Source organism: Nycticebus coucang, chromosome 15, assembly GCF_027406575.1.
Source record: "Nycticebus coucang isolate mNycCou1 chromosome 15, mNycCou1.pri, whole genome shotgun sequence".
Classification (NCBI taxonomy): Eukaryota; Metazoa; Chordata; class Mammalia; order Primates; family Lorisidae; genus Nycticebus; species Nycticebus coucang.
This window is the reverse complement of record NC_069794.1, coordinates 41,198,600-41,210,707: the sequence shown is the minus strand read 5'-3', so window position 1 is coordinate 41,210,707 and position 12,108 is coordinate 41,198,600. Positions and strand designations below refer to the sequence as shown.

General features: G+C 38.4%; 1 pseudogene; it reads right to left on the bottom strand.

Annotated features, from left to right (window-relative positions):
• Positions 1-3,984: 3,984 nt before the first annotated feature.
• Positions 3,985-5,428, bottom strand: LOC128566866 (keratin, type II cytoskeletal 8-like; annotated as a pseudogene).
• Between the last annotated feature and the right edge of the window lie 6,680 nt (positions 5,429-12,108).

Here is a 12,108-nt window from a genome sequence, read left to right as displayed (position 1 = left end):
TTTTTTTTTACAAAAATTATTTGTTAGACATAAATTGCTAAGACAAGGAGCAAACTTAAGATTATTCTAAGCCTCATGTGTGTACCTATGGAAACAAATTAAGACAAAGCAAAAAAGAAATAGAGGTCATTTATGAAGACCTTGATATATAGCAAAGGAATTAGCCACCATCACTTGTGTTTGACAGAGACTCAAGGCAGGTGGGAAAACTGGAAAACTTGGCAGTAAAAAAAAGAGAATTTTTCAGGTTATGTTCTGATTGGAACTTATTGGCATAGGGGAGCTGGAGGTAGGCTAACTATGATCTAGGCATCTTATATAAAAAGGTTTGAGAATTATATTTGGCATTCTTTAGCTTGACCTGAACTGGGAGCAGAGACCACATTCTGAGGGTTGACAGCTGACTGCTACCTACAGACTGTGGTTTGTCTTCTTGGGCTGGTGGCTGCAGAATTCCATTGTCATTTACTCCCTGGCCATTGTGCATTTGTGTATTTGGTCTCACATAGCTCAAAACACACTTGTAAGGCAAGATTAAATGATAGTGATACCCTAGACATATTTTGTACTTTTTATACTCAATCATAAATTCATTCCAAAAATATTTATTAAACATGAATTATTTCTATGAATGTGCCCAACAGTAAGGACAGGTCAGTCATCAACACAGGCTGCCCTTCTTTGGGATTCTTTCCATCCAATTATTCTTGTTTGACCCAGCACAGCTTTTCTTATTGTTGATCTGATAACGAAAGTATATTAGAAGTTTTATTTTTAAATTTTGATTTTTGTTTAAAACTGTTGTACCAGCTAAGTCATTTCCCACTGAAGGTAACTGAAACCTCTTCTCAACAATAAGGGGAATCTGTCAACTTACATAATTGCAACAGTGCTGAATTATAGATCTCAAGAATATTTTCATCAGAGCCATGCATTCAAGCTGGCCTTGATCATAGTAGTTAATATTTAAAATAGTTTCATACTTCACATCTATTCCATATACGGTACAGAAAATGAAGCTTCTTTTATAATCAGTTATCCAAGAAAATCCCATCCGTTGGATTCTAATCCTGCATTAGTTCTCTACTGATGTTGTAAAAAAACTGCGAACAATTTTGTGTCTTAAAATAACACAAATTTCGTCTGTCCTGGTTCTACAAGTCAGAAGTCTGAACACCATCTCAGTGGAATAAAGTCAAGATGTCTGCAGAGCCTGTTCTTCCTGGAGGTTCTGAGGGGAGAATCTATTTCCTTGACTTTTTTGGTTTCTTTTGTTTCCTTGCAGTGGATGTTTGTACTCCTTGACCTTACTCCATCCTCAAAGTGCATCACTATCATGTCCGCTTCTATAATCACATCACCTTCTCCTCAAACTTTGATTTCTTTTGAGTTCTTCTAATAAAAATCCTTGTGATAACATTTGGGGACCAACCAAATAATCCAGTATAACATCCATATCTCAAGATCCTTGATTTAATTTCATTTGCAAAGTCTCTTTCTACAGTTTCTGGGGCTTAGGCTGAAGACATCATTGGGAGGCCATTATTCACAGGTCCACCAGTCTTGCTTGGTGCAAATTGAGATAAGCATAGTTTAAACCAATCGCTGAGGCACAGGGACGAGCTTAAAGATCAAACTCTGGGGGGTACAGTCATATTCATCTGAATTGTCTTGCTGCCCTCAATGGGCACAGTGAATGCATGCCAGGAAGGCAATAATTCTTTCCATTTCCTACTGCCACCTATCAAATTGATAATAAAAGCAACACCTCTAGTTATGCATAATACCAAGAGTAAACCTCCAACAGAAAAATTTAGAGGAAAAGCAGAGCCAAAGAGAATAGAATCTCATCTTTTAGAAGATCCTGCTTTGTTGTTTTCTCAGGAAGAACCATCTGGACTGAAGCTTAGAACCAAGGCACCAAAAAGGAGAAATTAACAACAAAAAGAGAAGATAACAGGAAATAGAAAAGTATAGAGATATTTCCCTGGATAAGTTTGTGGTTAAGGAGGTAATTTAAATTGTGAAACATAAAAGAGAAAACTTAATTAGCTATGTAGCATTAATCTCTCAATATTTGCTGCTTAAAGCAATCTTGATCCATCAATAAATGTCTTGAACAGAAAAACTGAAATAAAGTGCTTCATAAAATGACATGGGATTTTAAGACTTTATACAATGTTTAACTCTGGCAGTCAGTTCTTCTGAATAACAACAATGATACTTGACTTTTCAAACATAAACCATGTTTTAGACGTTATCCTTTACTTAAAACATTTAGTCAAGACTTATTTTTATCAAAGAGAAGAAGCTGGAATGGAACAAAGATATCCCACTGAGTTTATTGCTTTGCTCTAAGGCAGTCGTCCTCAACCTTTTTAAACAGGGGACCAATTCATTGTCCCTCAGACCATTGGAGGGCCGGACTATAGTTTAATAAAATAAAAAAAAAAAACAACTATGAACAAATTCCTATGCACACTGCACATATCTTATTTTGAAGTAAAAAACAAAACGGGAACTAATACAATTCACACCACTTCACGTGGCCCGCGGGCCGCAGTTTGAGGACGCCTGCTATAAGGCAATAGAACATATCAACTAAACCATTGTTTCTTGTGTGTCCACATAACAATTTACTTTATGGATGCCATTTTGGAAATATTTCTTTACATTTGAACCAAATTTCCTCAAGGTATTACATCACATATTTAAATATGGTTCTCTGTTTACGTTTCAGTGAAGATATCTTCATTTAATGAACTTAATTCTATACTCCTAAAAAAGAAAAAAATAACCTTCAAAGATATTATAAAAATTTCACTTTGATACAAATTGTAGTTTTGCTACACCCCATCTCTCTGAAAATGGAAAAGACATGAAGAAATATTTTTGAAAAACAAGGAGCAATCAGTAAAATCTGTGTTAATAGATGTAACACATATGAACTACTATTAAAATATATGATGATATTTATTCATAAGGATGTCTGTAAATTCTTTTTATTTATTTATTTATTTTTGTTGTTGCAGTTGTCCAGCTGGCCCGGGTCAAATTCAAACCTACCACCTTCAGTGTATGTGGCTGGTGCTATAACCACTGTACTACGCGAGCACCAAGCCTAATGTCTGTAAATTCTTAACTCAATTAACTGTTTGAAAACAGTTCAAAATAACAGAGACTTTTATTTATAGAGACATAATATAATACATTTCTCTGATAGTTCAAAACAAACCAAATTACATGGGTGTCAGAATAAAGTAGTTTTAATTCTTATTGAGGCTCGCTGAGACAAATGCTCTCAATTGTACCAAAATAGAGAGAAAAATAATTTTTTTCAGATTAAAAAATTAATACTCTTTTTCTAAAAGTCTTCAATTTGTTGGCTTTGTCTTTTTTTAATATTGGTTTCCTTGATCAAATTATGACTTTCAATACCTGATGAGACTACATTTTTTCTTTTTTTTTTTTTAATTTTTTTTATTGTTAAATCATAGCTGTGTACATTAGTGCAATCAAGGGGTACAATGTGTGAGACTACATTTTTTATCCATCTTTTTTTTATTTTTTTTTACATATACATGTGTTTATTAGGTTTCCATTTTCTGTCTCCACAAAATTAAAGAGGCTTAAAATTTAATTAACAATAACAATATTTAAGATAAGGACTAGAAACAAAAACCTCATAAAGAATGAATGAACATAAATACATTCAGAAAAGAAATCAGAGAATTGCTGCATCAGATTTTTTTTTTTTTGAGGCTGAGGCTTTATTTTGGAAAAAGCAATCAAATTGGTTTTTAGTTGGGTGCATATATAAGAGAGGGTAACCCAGGTGGTAAACCCCCCACAAGGATGGGCTGAGGGATGGGGCTGAGCCTCAGGGGGGTCTCCTGTTCCATGTGCTCCCTGGCACAGCTGCCTCCCCCACAGCCTCTGTGGCAGCCCTGGGAGAGGGTAGACTGGAGGGGCGGCAGTGGCAGCTCACTTGGGCAGGACATCAGAGGACTCAGACACCAGCTTCCCATCTTGGGTCTCAATCTTCTTCACAACCACAGCCCTGGGGCTGGTGCAGCTGAAAGAGCCAGAGCCCCCACCAGAGCCAAAGCCAGTCTGGAAGGAGCTCAGACCATAGCTGAGGTCAGGGCTTGTGAGGCCCCCATAGGCGAGCTCAGGCCACCTGAATAGCCACTGGTGGTCTTCGTGTGGATACTCATGTTCTGCATTCTCGACTCCAGCCAGCTCTCCTCGCCCTCCAGCAGCTTGGGGTAGGTGGTGATCTCCACGTTCAGGGCCAGCTTGACGTTCATCAGATCCTGGTATTCACGCAGCTGCTGAGCCATGTCCTGCTCGGCCTGACGCAGGGTGGCCTCCGGCTGGGCCAGCTTGGCGCTGGCATCTATAAGAGCAAGCTCCCCATGCTGCTTGGCATCCGGGATGGATGCAGGCCTCCAGGGAAGCCCTCCGGCCTTTGAGAGCTTCGACCTCATTCTGGAGCCGGCTGATGTTCCGGTTCATGCCGGAGATCTCTGTCTTCACGCGCAGCAGGTCATCTCCGCGCTTCCCAGTCTGCACCTGCGACTCCTCCTACTTTGTCTGGTACACGCTCTCAGCCTCAGCTGGCTGCGGTTGGCAATCTCCTCATACAGGACCACGGATGTGTCTGAGATCTGGGACTGCAGCTCACGGATCTCCTCTTCATACAGCAGGCTGAGGAAGTTGATTTCGTCAGTCCGCCCTTCCAGGCGGGCCTCCAGATCCCTCTTGTTCATGGACGCTTCATCCACATCTTTCTTGATGAGGACAAATTCATTCTCCATCTCTGTATGTTTATTGATTTTCCCCTCATACTTATTCTTGAAGTCCTCCACCAGCCCCTGCATGTTGCCAAGCTCTGCCTCCAGCTTCAGCTTCTCCTGGCCCAGTGCATCCAGCTGTGGCGGAAGGTTGTTGATGTAGCTTTCACACATGCTGTCCATGTTGCTGCAAGCGTCTTCTGCTGCTGCAGGAGGTTCCACTTGGTCTCCAGCATCTTGTTCTGCTGCTCCAGGAAGCGCACCTTGTGGAAGAAGGAGGCAAACTTGTTTAGGGTCTTGATCTCCTCCTTCTCCTGGGTGCACACAGCCTGAATGTTGGGGGTCCATCTCCAGGTTGAGCCGGCTCAGCAGGCTCTGGTTCACTGTGATGGCTGTGATGCCCCCCATACCTCCGGCCCAACATAGCCTCCACCCAGACCCAGGCCGGTGCCCAGGCCACTCTGGAAGCTGCTGCCCACCACCCGGGAGAAGCTCAAGGAGCTGATGCGGGCACCAGGCCCACTGCCGTCTGAGCGGCTGCTGAAGGCCCGTGGGGCAGAGGTGGACACCTTGTAGGAATTCTGGGTAACCCTGATGGACATGGTGAAGCCTGGAGTGGAGGAAGGTAGGCCAAACCAGAGATTCGAGAAGGAGTGAAAATCTGCTTCTAGATTGCTGCATCTAAATATTAAGCAACAATAATAATAATACAAAGAAAGTAATATTCACATTGTCAAATAAGAGTATGCCTATTATAGAATGCTTTGACTCTGAAATTCAGTATAGAGTCATCAGTTAACTTATTTTTTTAAGTCTCAAAAAATAGGCAACTAATATTTATAAATAATATTTATAAATAAAATTTATAAAATTTATAAATAAATTGGGCTGCGATAAACAGCCTAGTACAAGTAAGTGTCTTTATAATAAAAGGTTTCTTTTTTTTTTCCTGGATGATGCCCAATAATGGGATTGCAGGATCAAACGGGAGGTCTAGGTTGAGTTCTTTAAGGTTTCTCTATACTTCCATCCAAAAAGGTTGTATTAGTTTGCAGTCCCACCAGCAGTGTAAAAGTGCTCCTTTCTCTCCACATCTGTGCCAGCATCTGCAGTTTTGAGATTTTGTGATATAGGCCATTCTCACTGGAGTTAGAAGATATCTCAGAGTGGTTTAAATTTGCATGTCTCTAATAATTAGAGAGCTGTTGACCTCAGGGAAATCACCCAAACCAGCACCCCCAGAGGTTGGGGGTTTCATGGTTGGGTCATAGTACCCTACTATACACCTACCTATATTACTACTGTTTCTTTCTTTCGGTGCCTTTCTTCTTTTTATCAATATTTCCCTTTAGTCACCCTCTCTTCTTTCCCTTTTTTCTTTCTTTTTAAAATATTTTTTCTCTTCTTGCTCTTCAATTTTCTCATCTTTCTCGTCCCATACCAAAAGAACTCATTAAAACTTTAGGCCAGCGGCACAGTAACTTAAAGAGCAAGAAGAAGTGAAAGGATAACTAGGGTAAGGAAACATATACAAGAAAGCACTCATGAAGAAGAATCAGTAGAAAAATCCTGGTAACATGAAATACCAGTCCAGAGTAACTCCTTCTAGAGATCGTGAGGTAGCTACAGCAGAGGATTCCTCCTATAAGGAAATGTTAGAAATGACAGAAGGGGTAAAGTCTCCATCTTTCTTTAAGGCTGCATCTTACAAGGGTACATGTGAAACTTAGTAAATGTAGAATATAATTGTCTTAACACAATAACTAAGAAAATGCCAGGAAGGCTATGTTAACCAGTGTGATGAAAATGTGTCAAACTGTTTATAAAACCAGTGTATTGTGCCCCATGATTGCATTAATGTACACAGCTACGATTTCATATTAATAAAAAAAAAATTAAAAAAAAAATGACGGAAGGGGAATTTAAAATTAGATGATGAGAACAATGAAGGAAGTTTCTGAGAAAGTGGAAAATACTGACAAAAAGAAGGTCAACAGCTCTTTGCCAGCTGGATCAGACACCGTACCCCACCTCCACCAGGTAGAGAAGAAAGCCATAAATACTATAGATCAAACCAAAACAAACAAGCAAAAACCCTTATGGGATAACATTGGAGGAAAAAATAACAAATAATAGGGGCAGAAACACTGGCAAAAATGAAATTCTAAATGTTAAAGAAGGCAAAAATGGAAAATTGTACTTAAACTAGAATAATGAAAAAAGAGAGAGAAAAAAAACAAAAAGAAAACAAAGAAAGAAAGAAAAATGCCAAGGAAAAATGTTGAAATTAAAAAAAAAAAAAACAAAATCCCTCAAGCCAAAGAAACAAACAGTATATATATCTTGCTGAATATTGTCTGGGCAACAGGTGATCTTCTGAGGTATAAGACGTTAATCACAATGTTGATACAGCTGTACATACAAGATGGAGACTGGAGGCCATTGCTGATCTCTCAGACCCCACAGGCTTGGGAGCCCAAAAGTCTCTTCAGCCCACTTAAAAGACATTCCAAACTATGAACCTTGGCCAAGCAGATGCTTTCCAAGGAAAGCACTTATCCCTGGGATCTTTCCTGGAGTGGTTGCCTGCCAATCCAGTACACCAAGGCCAGTCTCCCACTATGCCCCTGAGGGCCAAGGCTGTTAATCTGCCACACTTGGATCTCCACACTTCCCCAGCGTCTCAGTACTCACCTTTGGGAAGTTCAGTCACTAGATTGCTCACCCAAGGTCTCCCAGCTGATCTTTGCACTGCAACACAGGAGCAGCTTTCCCAACAGCAGCTCTGTGGGCAGCTAAACAATATTAGCTTCTTTCCAGCTCAGCGGCTCAAATCGGGGGCCAAGACAATGACCAAAGTCATCTGCACACACCAGCCGAAGATCTCCCAAGGCAGTTCAATTGAGTTCCCAAGTCCAAGAAAACCAAAACAGCCCACAGGTAGGGCTTTTCTTGCTTGCAATCTTGCTGTTGCTACGGGTACAGCTGCAGGCAGCCTCCAACCGAACAAATGCACCTACCACTTGCCAGTTTTCCTCTGCTCTGTCCTCCTTGTGGGGTCCAGAAGTCTCTCACTGGCTTCCTGTGTCACCAAAAGGAAGACTTTGGGCAAAACCCAGCGGCTAAAGATACCTAGAGTCTTCTCTCGCCACTCTCACTGCACCCGGCTGCACAGAAGCTGTTACTTGGCTGCCATCTTTCTTTCTCCATCTTTTAGTGTTGCTCTCACAAAGCTTTAGAAGTATTTTTCTAGGTCATTGTTTGATAAAGGGAAGCTTTCTGAAATTAAGTCCCATGATGTATTCAGATAAAGGAGATCTGTGAAGTTTGCAAAATATTACACAGTATAATCTTATTTTTTAGTGATTCACATTGCACATTATTGTATTCAGGAATATTAGAAATTGAGAATTAAGTAAATATATTTAACTTCATTTAACCTACAGTTTCTCAAAATTACTTTCCCTCAGAATAGATCTTTTCCTTTCATAACACCCAATAATATATCAGAAAACTCTTTGCCATAGACAGTACTTTAAAATACACCTCTATATGACAATCTTCATAAATTATGTCCCCTTCCCCATGAGTTTATTATGTCCACGATGCATGATTTCCACAGCCAGAACCTGAGTGAGCCCAGTCTCCACTCTTCATTGCCATGTGCATTAAGTGCCCACCATAGCTATTTTCTTAGACATTAACTTATCATCCAAGAAACCTAGTTTAGGAGGTTAGAGGAAGAATTTAGGTCACAGCAGCAATGGTTCTTTTCTGCAAATTTGGTAGAGCAATTAGGTAATTACCTTTTGAGTTGGAAGGAAAGAATGGAGATTAATAATTCTTCCCTGCCACTATTCTTGCTCGAAATCTGTCACTCAAATACCAGAGCCAGCACATTTAAAATAAAAGAGAAACCAGGGATTTTTTTTTAAATTGTAATTTAGTTTCTAAACTGAAAGTAAATAACCTAATTTTAAAACATCTATGCATTAGAACACTATGAAAATGTCCTATTGAGCAAAATGATGTAAGGAAAATAAATAACTCTATTAGATTTCCAAATAGTTTTCTAAAACTCTACTGGTAAGCATAGATCAGATCAATAGGAACTGAACCAGCAACGCACAAATAAAATTTCATGTAAAAATAGGAAGACATGAATTGTAAGCAATTCATGTTGCATGCACAGAACTGATATTTTGTGCATAGTAGGCAAAAGAGATTTTTAAAATAATAGAGGCAGTCTGCTGTCATACCACCCTAAACACACCTGATCTTGTCTGAAATGGTAGAGGCAGAACTTTGTGGCTCGCTCCTATAATCTCAGCACTTAGGGAGGCTGAGGCAGGAGGACAACTTGAGTTCAGAGGTTTAAGACCAGCCTGGGCAACACAGAGAAGTGCTTCACTTTTTAAAACAAATTAAATTAATGTTGTCCTAAAGATTTTTATGCTGTCCTTTTAGATGAGAAACTTCTTGACCTTGGGTAGTTAACTCTAGGTGACATAATAAAAGAAGAGTCTGGACTGCCTATGTATGAAGTTGCTTTCAGATACATATTGCATACTCTATACCCTATATCAGTAGTCATAATTGCTTATGTATAATGTCAGCTATTTAGAAGAAATGTAAATAGTTTCTAAGCACTAGTTTAAATACTAGAAGATTAAAAAAATACTACAAAATTAAAATATGGCTTCAAAGTATGATAATTATGATAAAATTTCTTTAAGAAATTATTGATCAATAATACTTGTGTAAGCAAAGATAATTAATCTGTAAGTCTCAAAACATATTTTTTAATATTAAAACATTGAAATATTTGAGAAACCACTTAGAGAAAAAAAATTTATAAGACCTGAAGGTAAGATTCAAAAAGACTCCTTCTCTGTTAATCTCCAGCTAATAAATCTTAAAATTGGTAGTTATTTAGACAGAAAAGAGGAAGGAAATGAATACAGAATCATTGAAATAGCCTTTCAAAGTCCCAACTTCATAGTTTCATACCCCTTTTTAAAAGGGAAATCAAAAGCAGTGCATTAATTCGAATACAATAACCCCCACACAAATGCACATATGTATTGAAAACACACAGATAGAACTATTTCGGAATCTACCTAGTCTTCAGGTTTTACAGTTTTCTGCTTGCTTGCTATTTAACTGATCACTGCTATATGATTTCTATATGCTATGAATTAAATTACATATCCCGTCCAACCAGCTCCCACCCCTGGCAGATATATTGAATCCTCCCCTGGTATTTGTGAATGTGACTTTTGGAAATAGGGTATTTGTAGATATAATTATGATGGAAATTAAAAGGACGTAGTATTTAGTAGGGTAGGCCCTTAATTTAATATGACTGGTCTCATTAATAGAGAAAAGAAGCAGAGAAGAGGCTTGGGGGAGAATGCCACATGAAGATCAAAGCAGGAATTTAAAGATAATTCTACAGGCCAAGGAATGCTAAGCATTATAGGCTGTCGCCAGAAGCGAGAAGAGAGTCCAGGAACAGATGTTTCCTCAGAGCTCTGAGAAAGAATCAACCCTTCTGACCCCTTGATTACAGACTTCCAGGCTCCAGAACTGTGAGCCAAAATATTTCTGTTGTATGAAGCCACTGCTTTTGTGGTACTTTTCACAGACATACCTGGAAACTAATATACTATATAAAGCTGGACATGTAAAAATTCTAGAAACCTCTGTGGTTATCTATGTTAATTCCAATACAATGTAACGGATAAGGCTTATTTTCAAAATTTAGGTATGAAATTGTTACTATGTGCCAAAATTATTAAAAAATTTTACTTCCTGTTTTTGTTTTTTTTCAGGGTAACAAAGAAGGATTTTACTTAAGAAGAATAAAGAGAAAGTTTATTCCAAAAAGCATTTGAAGTTGGTCCCTCTTATGGAGGAGAAAAGGTGAGAGAGATCAAGTTTTTCCTTTCTTATCTAATGAGAGGGATATATTCTAAAATGCTTTCTCATTTTTAGAGAAAAGTTAAGAATCCTGACTTTTAGAACAAACAGGAACAATACCCTGTTTCCCCGAAAATAGGACAGTGTCTTATTTTAAGGTGCGCTCCCAAAGATGCGCTAGGCCTTATTTTCAGGGGATGTCTTATCTTTCCTGTAAGTAGGTCTTATTTTCGGAGGATGTCTTATTTTGGGGGAAACAGGGTAGTAAAAAGTAAAAGGCCGACCATATTTTAAGGTCAGTAAAGATAAGACTGAATCCATATCTGGCCCTTCCTTAGCGCTGCTACATTGGGTAAGTCTTTTCTGAGTTTCTCAGTTCTCATCTAACTCCGGGTACTATGGACAGACAGGATAAATTATATCTGCTTAGTAAGACTTCTGTGAAAGTAAAAAAGTATTATCACTTTTTCTGTACATTTTTTTTAAAGAAAAAAAGTTAGGAGAGAAAAAGTTATTATTCCTACTGTGGAGAAAAAAAGTGCTCCTTGAAAGTTTTGATTTCTCATAATTTATGTTAATTGTGTGATATTATGTCACTCAGGAGAAAAATGACACTTCTTTCTTGGCAAGATATTTTTGGTATTTGATAACAACAAAAATTCTTATTGTCACAGGAGATAGCATTTGAATATTGACTTTTCCAGTCCTTCCAGTTGATGTTTTATAAGCCTGGGCTGCTTCTGAAGGAATGGCAGGGCACCAGGAAGAACATCCTTTGTTGTTATTCTTTACTTCATCATGGTTTTCACAATGACGCTTGGGAGAACAGACCACTGAAACCCAATCCCCTTCTCCTTATTTGTAACGATATTATTCACCTTTCTCACAGAAATGGTTTGATTTTTAACACTTCATTTCCACCCTGTTAAAACAGCTGAAAGTTTACAGAAGCCTAAGTCAAACCAATTCTTCCTCACATCAAACATAGCAAATCATATTTTGGGGTATCAAGGAAACACAATGGGGAAAAAATAGAACAAAGATTGTTTTTGCTTTTACAGCCTTTTGCTTTCACAATTCAACAGTAAATCAACAATGAACATTTGGTTTGCCCAAGGCAAACATGAAATCCTCTTGCCTGTTTGGAGCCTATATTGTGTTTTGTTCTTATCTGATAACTTGTCAATGTAAGTACAAACTCCTCTCTGAGAGATCTCAGCACCGGTGGTTGTCCCCACTGAATTTATTCATCTCATCAAAATGATACTAAATTCAGCTGTTCAATTTTGTATTCTTGAGGAATATTGATAATCTAGTTCAAAAGAAAACCACAGAGAAGAATTCATTGCAGCATAAAGACCATTTCCCCTATAGCTAATCGTGTTTTTAT